General features: G+C 44.1%; 1 protein-coding gene across 1 annotated transcript in view; it reads right to left on the reverse strand.

Annotated features, from left to right (window-relative positions):
• The window catches only part of CCDC60 (coiled-coil domain containing 60), a 532,753-nt gene that overhangs the window by 132,807 nt on the left and 384,031 nt on the right, over positions 1-15,915 (reverse strand). The gene's annotated exons all lie outside the window — the stretch shown is intronic.

Consider the following 15,915-nt stretch of genomic DNA (forward strand, 5'->3'; position numbering starts at 1 on the left):
GGTCTTTATGTAACTCGGCCAAAAAATACACGAGGGGCCGGTCAAGGCCCATTTCCAACAGCATGGTCCACAGCCTAGACCTATTAACTAGGTCAAAGGCCGTGGACAAATCCATAAAGCCCAAGAAAATGGAGCCCCTTGCTGCCCTCGTATATTTGGATATTATTAGGTGTAAATTGAGGCATTGGTCCTCCGTGCCCCTCCCAACTCTAAAACCATATTGGGCGTCGGACAGTATGTCTTTTTCCAGAGCCCAATCTGTTACCTTTGCTAATATAACCTTTCCCAATATTTTAAAGGAGGAGTCAAGTAATTATATAGGCCTATAGCATCTGGGATCTCCCCTTTGGCCCTTCTTGAACACGGGGATTATAGTTGATCGAGACCATGACTTAGGAAATCCTGAAATGGCCGAGGCATTGAAGACATTCGTCAAAATCTTTCCCCAATAAGTGGAGTTAGCCTTGTACATATCTGAGGGAACCCCGTCAGGGCCTGGTGCCTTACGCCCCGCGGTGCCCTCTATTGCTTTAACAACTTCTGCTATATTAAAATTTACAGGTATAATTGGTAAATCGGTGATGGGAGCCTCAAAGATTTCCAGCTCTAAATCACTCCCATAATTTTTTTTTTAAATGGCTTAACCAATCCTCCTCTGCAATATTTAATTCCAATGCAGAGTTCAGATTGCCAGAGAACAGGGGAGTATTAATTATAGACCAAAACTTGGCACTATCTTTCAATGTCGCTTTATCCATTAGATCAGCCCACGCTTCTTGTTTTATTTCATTTTTCCGTGCCAGGACGACTCCTTCCTAAGCTGAGCAACTAAACCTTTATTCCTTGGCCGATCGTTTAGAGCCTTTTTTAATAGATTATGTGCTTTAGTACATTTATGATTAAACATGATTAAACCAGCCCAGTACAGGTTTATTTTTCCCTACTTTGCTATTTATTGTAAGTTCTTTAGCCACTTGAGAACAGATGGCTTCATGTGAGGTAATTACATCCCCCCCACAGAAGTGTGGGTCTGCACATATGTTTAGTTCCTGCGCAGCCTTTGTCGTAATAATATGGAAGAAGTCTTCTGGGGTAACCTTACTCCAATGTAATCTTCTGCCCTGATCTTTGGTTTTTACCTCAGCTACAACCTGCGGCAAATCAGTTTTATTTAATAAGGAAAATCCATTTATCAATTCAATCACCACCGGGTTGTGGTCACTGAACGTGGAGTGTATAGCATTATAAAAAAGTACATATTTTAAAAGTCCCGAGGAAAGAAATATATAGTCTATTATTGACTCACAGTCCCTAGCTACATACGTCGGGGTACGAACACTCTTATCGAAGAACCCTGCCTCAAACAAATCATTGTTGGACAGGAGAATCTCCAGGGCTTCCCCCTTAGAATTATGCTCAAAATGCTGAGGGCATGTAAGATCTGGTCCATCAATATCAATAATTTGACAATTTAGACTACAGGGATGTACATTAAAATCGCCCAACAAAATATAATGGCAAAAAGTGGTTTCCTTTTCCTTATAGGAGTTTAAAAAATCAGACAACAAATTAAGATGCTCATTAGGAGAGTCCCCTTGCTACGAGTTATAACAATTCACCAGGATTAGTTTTGTGTTATTCGCCAAACTTATTTCCAAAATGAGAAAGTTATGGGAAGCACAGTCAACCCTTTTTACTCTTCCCCTTATGTTCACAGAGACCAAGATCATAAGGCCCCCTCTATCTCTCCCAGCAAGAGATCTCAATGCGGGAACAAAATAGGATGTGAAACCATCAATCCAAAAGTCACAGTCATTATCCCATGTCTCTTGGAGAGCCACAATGTCATATTGTTTCACAAGGTTTAGCCAGTTACTATCATCCCTTTTGGAACGTAGACCGGCAACATTCCTGCTTAACATCTTTACCTTGTCCCCCACAGTTTTACTTATGCTTTCAGGTTTACGACAAGTATTTTTAGGCCTTATTATGTTTTCTTCAGGCTCCAAATGTTCCCTAACTGCAGATGTCTCCCCCCCAAACCCTCACAACCCTCTCGTCAATCACACAACTCTAATCCAGATAGTGCATCAAATCTATTATGCGTGACAAGGTTAGGCCCAAATTTAAAGTAATTTTCTCCCCCACAGCCCTGCGGAGATCCAAAGGGCCGGGTCTCGATAGGTGTGGGTAGTGTAAAAGGTCTCATTCTCTCACGTTGTGGAGGGGCTCTACTTAGATGTGAGTAAAAGTACCCTAAGGGGCGTACGCAAATATTATTTGCGTCAAACGACATTGTGGCTGCCCTTAACAAAACTGTAGCGACATGTTGTGGGTGTCTTAAATTTACAATTATGCATTCCCCGCTACACGTCTTCCTAGATGGCCCAATCCAGTTTGCCCTTCTTGTTGATATAATTTCTGTGGCAAATTTTGTTGGAAAGCCACAGCTCCTATTCAACCATGACACGGTTTTGTTTTTAAGAGATTCGTGTGTTTCCTCGGTTAGCTGGGCAGAACGGGGGTCAGAGGGTGGTACATTGGTTAAAACCACTACATAAGAGGCGCAGTCAGGCGGAAGATCAATGAATCTACTTCTCCTCCCTTGACTGCTTCCTAATCTACCCTCTGGACCTGGTTGAGTTTGTAAGTCTGCTCTAGTTGAGAAAGAAGGGATGGGTATGCCTGCATTAGTTCTAACTATGGGCTGAGAAGGTTTCTGCTGGTTAACAACCATGAGTTCCTTCTCTACTCCGACTGGACCCTTCCCGGTAGGTTTTAGTCTGTCGGTCAGAGCCAGCTGTTTTTCTAAAAGCACTCCTATCCTCTTTACTTCTGCTGCAAGAGTCTCCAGTTTGAGCACAAGGGGTTGAACATACTCTTCTAATTTGGCTTCAAATTTAGCTTCCAGAGAGTGGCCCAGTAGCTCAAACTGCTCTGAGTTTAAGTTAAAACTCGCTGCATTGCTTCCATCCTGCGGGATGGTAGCCACAGCAGGGATATGTTTAGCGGGTTTAGAGATATCAGCCCCTTTTTTACTATACTTTCCCCCACGTTTGCTTTGTTGTTTCCTGCAGGATCTTATTGGTCTGGAGGTTGGTGAGACTTCCTCTGTTTCACTAGAAGATGTGTTTAGATCTTCGACCTGCAACTCTGGGTGAACCTGGGCATCCTCTGTTATGACAGCCCGCAAGCCCATTCCAGTAAGGTCATCTTCCGGTGGTTCCACCACAATAGTAGTAACATCTAGGGCTACATCAAATGGCCCCTCTCTACCTAAGGAGGCTCTCCTGTCGTTATTAATTTTATTTACCATTTTAACCATGTAATTATCAATGGCGCCTGCCCCCACTATAACCTTCTCACTTTTGGATTTAGACACGATTTAACCAGGCTATACAATCTTTTGCTACTACCAAGCGTGTTATATAATTAAAGCAATAAGTGTCTGATCACACAGTTATTAACTAAAATAATTAGTAATATAATAATGAGTAACAATCTCACTGTACGGGGACACCGAGGGCAGCGGCACGAAAAAGTCTAAATCTGTGGCCCAGCCCAGTCTCCTCCTGTCCCGGACTGTCAAAGACTGTCCCGCCCTTGTCCCGGGCTTCTCCCGGCGCTGTCCGCGCGCGTACCCGCGACACGGGGACCAAGCAGTGTCTTATGCACCTCCTGGCGCGCGGGCGGCAGCGTCTTCCGCCGCTAGGCTGCCTGGGAAGTGTAGTTTTCCTGTCCTCCCTCCACACAGTGGCCGCTCGGTGTTGCTGGTGCGGCGGCGTGAGGGAGGCAAACGGTCAGCGTATATGAGAGTGGCCCACAAGGTAAGCCCCTCGACAAATGATAATCCCCACTCCACCGGGGCCAAGCAGTGTCTTATGCGCCTCCTGGCGTGCGAAATGCAGCGTCTTCCGCCGCTAGGCTGCCTGGGAAGTGTAGTTTTCCTGTCCTCCCTCCACACAGTGGCCGCTCGTTGTTGCTGGTGCGGCGGCGTGAGGGAGGCAAACGGTCAGCGTATATGAGAATGGCCCACTAGGTAAGCCCCTCGACAAATGATAATCCTCACTCCACCGGGACCAAGCAGTGTCTTATGCACCTCCTGGCGCGCGGGCGGCAGCGTCTTCCGCCGCTAGGCTGCCTGGGAAGTGTAGTTTTCCTGTCCTCCCTTCACACAGCGGCCGCTCGGTGTTGCTGGTGCGGCGGCGTGAGGGAGGCAAACGGTCAGCGTAGATGAGAGTGGCCCACAAGGTAAGCCCCTCGACAAATGATAATCCCTAGAAATTCTAGAGCATAAGTACTGAGTTTGTTAAAAAAAAACATGTCTTACTAGGTTACTGCAACTTCTCAATACATGGAAAACCAAACCTGTCTCAGAGTGATAGCAGCAGGATATTGCTGGGTGCTGACGTGAAATATCAGTTAGGTGAGAATAGTGTCAGAAATTGGTTATTTACTCACTCATCCACTTACACCACAGGTTTTTCAACTTTTTTGCTCTGAATCCCACAAAAGAAAATGTTTTATAGTTGGACCCCCTCTTAAACTTTATACCAGGACTTGAGAGACCGGGACTGGTAAGGCTGAGTGCAAGAGGCTGGGAGTATGAGATCATTTTATAGGTACTGTTCTGTAGCTCAAATTATGCACTAAATGTGAGTATTATAAAAGCAAATATGTCTCACGAAACGAGATAATTCTACCCCAAATATTTAAGGTGTTGTCACACTCCTGGGCCCCAATGTACCTGGCCTGCTGCCCTACTCATTGCTGTAACCCCGAGTAGCAGGCTGCCGTTCTGCTTTTCCTACCATGCTTGGCTATCACTCCAGTCCTGAAACAAACTGTTCCTTTCAGGCACAAGCATTGGCATAGCCAATAGGTCTCGCAATGGGGACCTTATAACTATTTAGCCATGCAACGATTAATGTTGTTGCACAAAGGATATTGTGCTGCATAACTAAATACTTTTAAGGTCCAGAAAGCGAGACCTTTTGGCTATGCCAATGCTTGTTTCATCTGTTATTGCACCATGTTTTGTTTCTCTGCTTTCACAGAACGTCCTAAGCAGTTTCTTGGAAGTAACTTGATGCTACCTTTAATGTTGATAAACAGTGCTATAAATACAACTGGTGATGGTGCTGGGCACAATTTGTAACTTGATAAATTGAGTGGTCAACGAAAAGTTGACAAGAAGGAATGGTGGCAACCTCACAGCTGTGCACTAGGCAACAAAGTGAAAATGTACTAAAACCTCATCCTACACAAAGCATCGGTTTTTAGAAAAGAGCAGAACAACAAGCTGCAAACTAGGAATTAAAATAGGAGAAATACATTTTTGATTCATTTGACAGACTTTTAAGATGTCAAAATTCAGCAAAAATCAGCTTCTATGTCCACAGGAAGGTGTATGCGTGCATGTGGATTTATGTAGCCTGAATCTATTTGCGAAGCAAAGGAGCACTGTACAACATCCTTTCCTAAAGAAATGTAAGTGGAATGGGCCACTAGGACAAGGCCAGACAGAGTTGTAGGGAATTGAAACCAGGTGTCAGATTACTCTTCTGCGTCATCGATAATGTAATGATGCCATAATATGGAGGCAGGGGCGAGTAGAAGGGGGTGGGCTGAATCCTTAAAGAAGGAAAAAGAGGATTCCTGGTGAATGACAGATATGGTAACGTGTGGAATGGAAAGGAACATCTGCTACAAAGGGCTGCCTCTGCTACCCTTGTGCTACCGACGATATTTTGGCTCCAACATGGGAGGAGTCTTTAAAACAGAGAGATTATGAAGCCATTCTTTTCAATGTGCACAGGTCTTTTGGCACCAAGGAGACAAGAAATGATTTAGAGCTTGTCGGACGGGATACGATCTCAAAATGTGGTGGATATCCTGTCTGCCTTTGGCTTTAATGTACTGGAAATATGGCACTCGGGACATCTGGCACATTACCCAGTCATACTCTAAATATGGCCCGACGTACTTTGCATACAGGGAAGAATTTTCATTTGAAAAATGATTTTATTAACACATAGACAGTACAAAAGCTGTCTAACTATTTTGTCTTAAAATCAGTGCTACTTTATCGAGTGGCACAATGAGTGTTGGGGCCCACCGTTAGCATTTCATTTAAAGGCCTTGGGGTATAGGTAGTACCATTTACCAGGGACTTGCCAATTAAATTAGAGGGACCAATTAGAGTAGGGGAAATAGAGTGCACACGCACAATAGAGCTGGTTAACAGGGGTAAAGTGCACAGAGTTCTAATTCCAACAAAAAACAAGTTTAACAAAGTAAGGGAGTGAAGCAAAATGTTTCGTGGAATACCACACCAAGGATGTCTGATATAACATGGAGGAAGTGAGGTGGCCCAAAACCCTTTTATGTATGGCTATATGTATGTTTTTTATTTTATGAATTTCTTTGATTGCACGACGCAGACAAGGCAGCTAAAGCAGTTTCTAGCCCACCCCTAAAAAGCAATGGCATATATGGTCTGCTATTTTATAAGTAAAGGTGAATCCTTCATTGGCGAAACTGTCTGGGTGGACATGTATCTGGGTCGGATTGAGGGGGAATTTGAGAATGTGTCAACACCTGGATAGATGAGTGAATGGATAGGTGAATGAATGAGTGACAGATTGAAGGATAACTAACATGTGAGTGGGTGTGGATGACAGTCAGTGTAATGGTGGATGGCTGGGTGAATGGGTAGAATGTATTAATAGAGAGACGGATGTGCACAGGGAACACCAATCCTACAGGCTGAGGTCTCAGACAGCAGCCGTAATGTTATACAAACAGCATTACCAATATTATGCTATTGAAAACATTGCACCAGGACTGCTGTACTATATTGTATTGCATTACAATGTTCTACATTGAACTGTATTAGACTGAATAGCATCATATAGTTTTGTTCTTATAGCAGTTGTATAGTATTGCATTGAATGGTATTGCTACATTGTATAATATTTTGGGTATACCTTTTGACAGTGTATAGTGCTCTGCTACCTATTGACTCCATTTGTACTGTATAAATATCAAATGCATACATTGTATAGCATTTCACTGCTCTTAGACCTGACATCTTGGTGTGCTCTTCCCCCAAACCTTTTGCTTTCACCCTTTTTGTTTTCTGAAATTCGTTTTTGTTGGCATTAGGAGACTGCATATTCCACTGCTAACGAGTCCTAAAGTGCTCTCTCACTCTAAAACATGGTAACATTGGCCTACACCTGATTGGCACATTTAGTTTACATATGAGTCCCTAGTATATGTCTATATGCACCCATGGCCTGTTAATAAAATGCTTCTAGTGAGCCTTCAGGACTCATTGTGCCACCCTCTAGAGTAGTACTTTATACATGTCTCAGGCCAGCCATTGCAGCCTGCAGTGCATTTTTATACTGGAAAGTTAACCTGGCAAAATAGACCTTTTGCCAAGCCTAAACCTTCCTTTTTAATACATATGCGTCACCCCTAAGGTAGGTCCTAAACAGACCGAAGGGTAGGGTGAATTGTATTTAAAGGGTAGGACGTGTTTTTAAGTTTTACATGTCCTGGTTCTGAAAAACTCCTATATTTGTTTTACACTATGGTAAGGCCTACCTCTACCATAGGAAAACATTGGATTACCTTACTGCATTTAGTAAGTGCTAATGTTTCATTGGAAATAGGTAGAAATATCATGTTTGAACTCAAATAAATTGTGATTTAAAATCCTCTTTAATGGTAAAGTTGACTTATAAGTCACAATTCTGACAATCACACTTTAAAATGTTGGCATTTTCTTGTCCTAACCATTTAGCGCATGCTGCCAGTGTCATGGGCCATATGACCCTGTTGTTAGGCTTTGTGTATTCCTCCTAGAAAGTGAGGCAAAAGAGTTTAGTGGTGGGTAGGATGGGTAATCCTGACTAGTGGGTGGGACGGAAGTGTTCCCTGACCCACTTGCACTTCAAAAGGGCTTGCCCCCACTACACACAATGAAACCTAACACAAGTGTTGTCACCCCAGACTTCATGTAGCCATGGCAGAGGAAGAAATAAACTTTCTCTGCCAGATGTCTGGGTAGCCTAGACTATTTCCTCATTCCAAAGGTTAGGACCATGCTTACATAGTGGAACTTCAAACCAACTCTTCAGTACACTCCTCAACCTGTGGAGGACTTCAGAAAGATTGCCTTGGACCCTTAGAAGACTGCCCGACTGCTACCAGAAGACTGCACTGCTACTTAAACCCAGGACTACCAGAGTGACGCTAATGGCTAGTTGGCTGGCCTCCTGAGTGAACTACAGGGACATAACAAGGTCCAGAGACCTTGAGTCCTACACTTGGCCTATGATGGAGGGAGCCCTAGCCCCCCCCCCCCTTCACCCCCCAGGTGGTGGTGTTCCTCCAGTCCTGGACCCTTGGAAGAGTGTTAGAAGTGCGTATTTGGCTGAACCCTAAACGCTGGGACTACATTTTCACCAAAAAGTGCCAGAAGAACCGGTAGGACCTCTCTGCCAGTCAATCCATCCAAGGTGCATTGCCAATCGACTGACTTCATAGAAATTCCCTCTACAGTCTTATCCGCAGCAGCATATCTGTTATGTGTGACAGTATCTAGCCTCATGGAACCCTCTACAGCTATGGCTGGCAGCCTTGTCCCGCTAGAGAATTTATACTTCCAAGAAGTTGTCCAAGTTCGAAGGCAAAAAATCCTCACCAGGTTCGAAGGCAAGAAGACTCCTCCTCAACGATGACCTCCTCAGCCTGGAAACCTGCCTTCTCCCACTCTGAGCTTTTTCTGCCATCATCAATGGCTTCACAGGGACTTCGTCCAGAACTCCTTAACGTCGACTCCTCCTTGGCCACAGGCTACTGCCTTCTCCCATGTGAACTCTACCTTCTCCTGGACCCTCAGGCAGAATTTCTTCTTAGTCCGAAGGTAAGCCAAGACCAGGCCCAATTACCGTTGTGTATCTGACCTTCAATCCACTTCTGACTTGGCACAGATCTCATGCAACCAGATACAAAAGGTCGGTGCTATAGTCTTTTAGGAGCTATTTTTCACTTAAAACTTTAGAAATTCATAACTCTGGTTCTAGTGATTAGATTTCATTTGTTTTGGTGCCATATTATTTATTAGAATGTGTGCTATTTTTCTTGTGTTGTGTTTTCACTTTATTACTTTTTTGTGAGCTGTATAAATACTATACAAAGAGCCTCTATGTTAAGTCTGACTGTTTTTGTGCCAAATGACTAGAGGAAAAGCAGAGGTTCATTTAGTGACTTTTGTGGTTCACCCGGACAAGGTTTGTGGATGTTGCTTGAGAAGGGTTTTCACCCACCTCAATATAATCAACTTAAACAAGGTCTTCCTTGTAATTAGATTGTAACAGTCTACATATGTAACTCGTGGTGCCTTTCCATGTAACCCTGGAATTGGATATAATCAAACTGTTAATCAAAATATTTTTGATCATTCATTTAATGTGAGCACACTTACTATTCTCCATTCTTTGATTCTCATGCCAAGTATAAACTGCGGACAGATTATGCATTCATTATTCACTTATTGAATATGACCTGAGGCTTTAGTTGCACTTCACCAATCGGAATGTAAAATGTATTTATAACTTGCTTATATTTTGAATTGGTTACCAGAACAATTAAATATAGACTCTGTGATCACTAATAACTGCCTATGTATGGCCAGTAGGGGGCCTTCACGGGGAGATGGAGCATTCTCTGTTCGATCATCCCCATTTCACGTCAATGGCAACGTGCAGGCGGATGTACGTCGTTACAACGCAATGTTTTACATCGCAGTACTTTACGACGCATGTTTTACAACGCAAGTCGTTACCACCACTTGCGTTGTTGGGGGCTGGATAGTGAATAGTTTAATTTGCTATTCCAACTCCAGTCCCCATGGATAGTAGGGAACGAGTTGGATAGTAAATTAAACTATTTACTATCCTGGAGCGCCCCCCAGCGCAATTCGTTGTTACAACTTGCGTTGTAAAGTTGCGTCGTAAGGGAACTGCGGTGTAACATCCGCGTTGTAAAGGATGTTCCCCCGTGCAGGCTGACGCTCGGGAAGACTACATCTTTCGGCGCTCAACTATTTGGAGCCGTTTTGCCTATTTTTTCACATTAAGGCGAGCCTTACAAGTGAGTTGTTTGTTTAATTCCCTATCCTAGGAGTGGGTACATAAGTGTTCATTTGCCCTCTCTCAACTCCCTAGGTTGAGATATATCCACCGAGTCTGGCAGCCGTCAGTTTGACCTTTTGTGGAACATCTTCGGATTGGTTTCCCTTTGAGTAACCTTAGATGACTCAGATATCCAGGTTGGAATCGACTTTTCAAATATTGTCAAAATTCACAGGGGCCTTAGGTTGTGATCTTTTCCGTCTTTCCACACATAAGTGATGGTATATAATTATGTTTCAGATAGATCTCAATCACCTAAGAAGACTGAATCTTCCGGTCTATTTTCTTGCACACTTTCGGGATTCGTTGTCATAAGTGGTTGATGCCCGCATCCAGGTGAGGGCATTATGAGTTTTGTTCTTCGAGACACACATGAAGTTATATTTAAGTTTTAACTAAGTCCCCCTTCCCATAGGTCACGCTCCTCTCTAGTCCTGATGAAGAGCCGTGTTTGAGGCATTAAGTGGAACCTTCCGTTGTGTCTTGTTGAAACGTCAACGCCCGATTAAAACAAGCCTGGAATAAGATTTATTTTAGTCCATATGTCCATATGTAGGAAATTGTGACTAAACAGCTGTGTCCTAGATGGGGGATGTAGCTCAAGTCATATTTATGTATTTGACAGGGTTTTGGATGAAGAAATCTAACTAAGAAAAGCATTTGCTCCTTTCATTTTTACACCTTCACAAGCACCTTCCTTGAGCACAATTCCTATCCCCTAGCTCTATGGAAACTTGAGCACTTATTGATCTGTTTTAAGTATTTATGTAAGATGTGCAGAAATTACTGTGTTTTCTACAAATTTCAACTAAAATCAAAAAAATTATTGAAGAGTCTATATCTGATGGTATCTCGTCATTTTCTTCTGAAGCAGTTGTTGCAAATAATCATTTATTTGTGCCTCACCTGTGCTTACTCATATAGTGTTAATAAAAATTGAGTCAATCATTTCTTGTGGTTACTCCCCCGAGTGGACCACTGTTTATTTGTATCAACTTTCTAAAAGTGGCCTTTTTAAAATTGTGATCAAAAACCCGAATTCACCACTAAAGAGTGGCCCAATGCCAAAGACACCAAACATGAACTGGTAACCTCTTCCGTTTTGGAAATTACATTTATAAAACGTAATAAGTCAACCCCAATGTTATTGTGTAGGAGAGATAGTCCTTGCAGTAGTGAAAAACTCTTAAATTCATTTAAAGAACATGTAAAACTTAAAAATACATATCTAACTTTTTAAGTACATTGTACTAAACAGAGGTACAGTCCAGAACTAAAAGAAATAAAACATAAATGTAAGACTCTAGAGCGAGCTTGGCGCCGCAGGAACTACTGCCTCGCAGCCAAGCTGAAGCTCAGAACTAAGCAAAAAGTTTATTATGAGGCCATAGCTCTAGCTAAAAGGGAATTCTACGCTACCCGGAGCGACTCTTTTAAAAACAACACTAAGGACATGTTTACGATTTTTAAGAGCTTTACGTCGCCTTCAGCCCAAGCTAGTGCCTCTCCATCGTCAGTCGTCTGGTGCGAGACTCTTTCCACTTTTTTCATGGAGAAAATCCGCATGATCCAGGCGGCCTTTTTACCCGGTGACAGTGAGATCGAGGCAACAGTATCGCCTCCACCGGTGGGCGCCAAACATCATCCAGACGCTTTTATGCAGGTGGATTTGGCAGACTCGCTTAAAATTCTGAAGAATTTACAGTCTGGCTCTCCTTCTGATCCCTGTCCTGCTAGACTTCTAGCAGCAGCAGCTGAGACGATTAATTCAGAGGTGAATAACATTATTAATTTGTCCCTCCATACGGCCAGTGTTCCAGCGTCCTGGAAACAGGCCAAGATTTTGCCACTTATAAAAAAGCCACCATTAGACCCCGCAGCCCAGGGAACTACAGGCCAATCTCTCTATTACCTGGCCTGGCCAAGGTGTGTGAGAAGGTTGTCACCAAACAACTTACTGAGTTCGTTGAGAGAGAAGGTCTGTTGCATTCCGCACAGTCAGGGTTCCGAGCCGCTCACAGCACTGAATTGGTGCTGGTGGAAGTCATGGAGGCCAGCCGGCCGTGTTTGGATGCCGGCGGGAGGGCAGCATTGATTTTTCTTGACCTCTTGGCGGAGTTCAACACGGTCCCACACTCTCTTTTCCTTTCGCGACTTGCCAGGATAGGTGTGTCAGTTACTGCCTGGAACTGGCTTAGGTCCTTTCTTGAGGGTCGGGCCCAGCAGATTTGGATGCCTCTGTCCTCTTCTATTCTACAGTCTGCGACTACGGGAGTCCCTCAGGGGCCCTCCCTAAGCCCCCTTCTATTTAACATTTATGTGAAACCTTTGGTCTATCTGGCCGAGAGCCTGGGAGCTAAGGTGATCGCTTACGCCGATGACACCCAGTTGCTTTTTACTTGGGACAATGACAACAATTCTGTATCCTTGGCTCATCACGGTCTTTTCTCCATTTTTAAATGGTTAGCGGCTGCACAATTGAAATGTAACCAATCAATCAATCAATCAATCATAGACATTTATAGAGCGCACTACTCACCCGGAGGGTCTCAAGGCGCTTGGGGGGGGGGGGTGCTGCTACTGCTCGAACAGCCAGGTCTTGAGCTTCTTCCTGAAGGAGAGGTGGTCTTGAGGAGAAGTCAGAGATTCTCCTGTTTGGAAAATTCCCTCCCAATTTCTGAGAAGCTCTCTGGCCACTGGAGTTCCCCCTGCCCACCTCTGTAGGGAAGCAGGCAAGAAGTTGGGGTTTTGGTTTGACGAGAGCCTCTAATTCTCATTTCACATCAAGAAGTTGGCCGGCAATTTTTTTGGTCTCCACAAGACTTTAAGAAAGTTCTTTCCTCTCCTGCCCGATGCTGCGAGACGGTCACCTGTGCTTTCATCCTGTTTTGGCTGGATTATACAGCGGCATTCCTGGCTACCAGATAAAAAAGCTTCAGGTGGTCCAGAATACGGCAGCTAGACTTCATCTGGGCATCTCCACCAGACATAGCGTGCGTCATCACCTGCGTTCCCTTCACTGGCTCCCCGTCACTGAACGGGTGCAGTTTGAATCGCTGGTCCTAGCCCATTGCACTCTGCATGGTTTTGGACCACCCTATCTGCAAAAGCGGTTCACCTTCTACGTGCCATCAAGACAGTTGTGATCGGCATCCCACCGGCTTACACTGGTTCCTCGATTTAAGTACCAGAGGCTTGGTGGTTGATTAAAACTGTAAACACAGGCTCTGCATTAGCAGGCCTGACACGTGTTTAAAGGGCTACTTAAGAGGTAGGCGCAATCAGTGCTGCAGGCCCACAGTAGCATTTAATTTACAGGCCCCAGTATATGTAATACCACTTTTCTAAGGATGTACAAGTAAATTATATATGCCAATTGGTTATAAGCCAATCTAATATTTTTAGGGAAGAGAGCACAAGCACTTAACACCAGTTAGCAGTTGTAAAGTACCCAGTGTCCTATGACCAATTAAAATAGGGTCAGTAAAATGGAGGAAGAGAGGCAAAATGTTTGGGGGAAGACAACCATAAGGCTGACGAATTTACCAGATAACAAGGGGGAAATGTGGTATATTAGGTATAACCTAGTGAATATCAGGGTCTACTAATATAAAACACAATATTATTGACTGAGATTAAATAACACCACAGCAAACTGACATCATGTTAAAATATTAAAGTACTAAGAATGCAACTGGCATCCAAAGAAAATTACTTGTCATTAAAATAGCCAGGTATACTAAAGAGTTTCGGTAAGTCAAATTCCATCCTCTTCTCACTGAATTAAATATCAAACTATTTGCAATGTTGACCAGAATGTCTGCATAGATTTAAGCCACATGGGTGTAATCTTTTTAACTTTGCTTGCCGTGCCATTGCACTGCATAGTGTTATGTGCAAACCTACTGAAAGTTCAATATGGCTCTTTCCAGGTATGTCCCCAGCCAAACACCAAACCAGCCCAAAGCTACCTCAATATACCATGACAATGCTTCTCTACTTTCATCCATACCCACAAACATAATCCTGCAACAGGCAACTAACACCACTGCCCTTAACATAACACCACTCTTGGCCTTTAAAATACTGCCTCACCATGGGCCCTCTTCCACCCAGGTGGTCCAGGAGCTCTCTTCACTAAGCCACTGTATCCATACACTATATTGACACTACAGCCGTTGACCTCTGAGACCACATAAGGGGGCAAAGCCATGCCACAATGAGCTACACCTAAGGTGCTTCATCTGCTGAAATTGCAGCTTACAAGAAATTGCTTCTGATTTTTCCCCACAGCAGGTCTGCCATCATCGCCAAGGGTTACAAAGCATCGGCAACTGGAGGAGAAACCCAGAGCCCAACCAGGCCCAGCACCAGACAGCACACATCTCATTTGGCCCTACATTTGTTTGACACTGGCCAGACAAATGCTGGGCAAGTGGCCAGACAACTAGCGGCCTCAAAACTGACACAACATCGGTGCTTGGAGGTCAACTCGATACTCAGAGGCCACCAGTCCCACCTGCCATCCAACTAGACTCACAAACTGCAACAGCTCAACTGCAGTCAAGAATTTACCTCCGTCTAGTTAAAAAGCCAAACACTCAATCAACTGGAGATCCAACTGCCATGTCAAAATCCATACAGGCAGCTCTCGCTTCATGCTCCACTTTCCTGCCCTCCAAGCTCATGTAGAGCCACTGCCAGATGCCGAAGGGGATTTGTTTGTAGATGGGTCATGTCTGAGGGACGACAAAGGGGGGCTGCAGGCCTCCTATGCAGTGGGCACCGCTAACAAACTACTGGAAGAGGGAAGTCTGATGGCTGCCAAAAGCGCACAGGCGGCCAAGCTCATGTCACTGACGAGGGCATGCACATTGGCTAGAGGAAAAAGAGCAAACATATACACAGACAGCCAGTATGCCTTCGGGGTGGTCCATGACTTTGGTCATCTGTGGTCAATGAGGGGATTCCTCACATCAGCAGGCCAACAAATACAACACGCACAATTGATCAGTGACCTTCTCCAAGCATTGTGCCATAGAAATTAGCCATCATAAAATGTGCAGCATACACTTTGTTAAAAGACTACGTATCAAAAGGCAAATCATTCATTGATGGGAAATCAAAGAGAATAGCGCTGACAGGCTGCCAGCTAGCAATGATACAGCTCATAAGCCACAACTAAGGCACAGATACTAGCAATGATTCATTACATTTTGACCCGATACACATTCAGGAAAGGGTTGAGAAACATGAAAAGGAGGAGTGGGCAAAAGGAGGGGGTGTGCAAACAAAGGAGGGGTTATGGACGGGGCCAAATGGAAAAATATGCCTTCCTTCATCAATGCTTCCTTCCATGGTCCTTCACATGTGGGCCGAGATGGCATGATCAGATTATTTTCCCAATGTTGGTACAGCTGCAAGTTTTGTCGAATAGCAGAAAGACTTTGTAGGCAATGCACTGTTTGTGCACAGTATAATACTGGGAAGGGTACTCCAACTGCACCTGGCCATTTCCCACCGCCACACTGACGCTTCAAAAGTCTCCAACTAGACTTCATTGACATGCCCCCCACCCAGAAGTACAAACTAGTGTTGGTAATTGTGTGCCGGTTCAGCAAGTGCACCGAGGCCTATCCACCAAAGAACTGTGATGCACATACTGTTGCTAAATGCCTTCTGAAAGAACCTATCCCGCGTTTCGGAA

This window comes from Lissotriton helveticus, chromosome 11, assembly GCF_964261635.1.
Source record: "Lissotriton helveticus chromosome 11, aLisHel1.1, whole genome shotgun sequence".
NCBI lineage: Eukaryota > Metazoa > Chordata > Amphibia > Caudata > Salamandridae > Lissotriton > Lissotriton helveticus.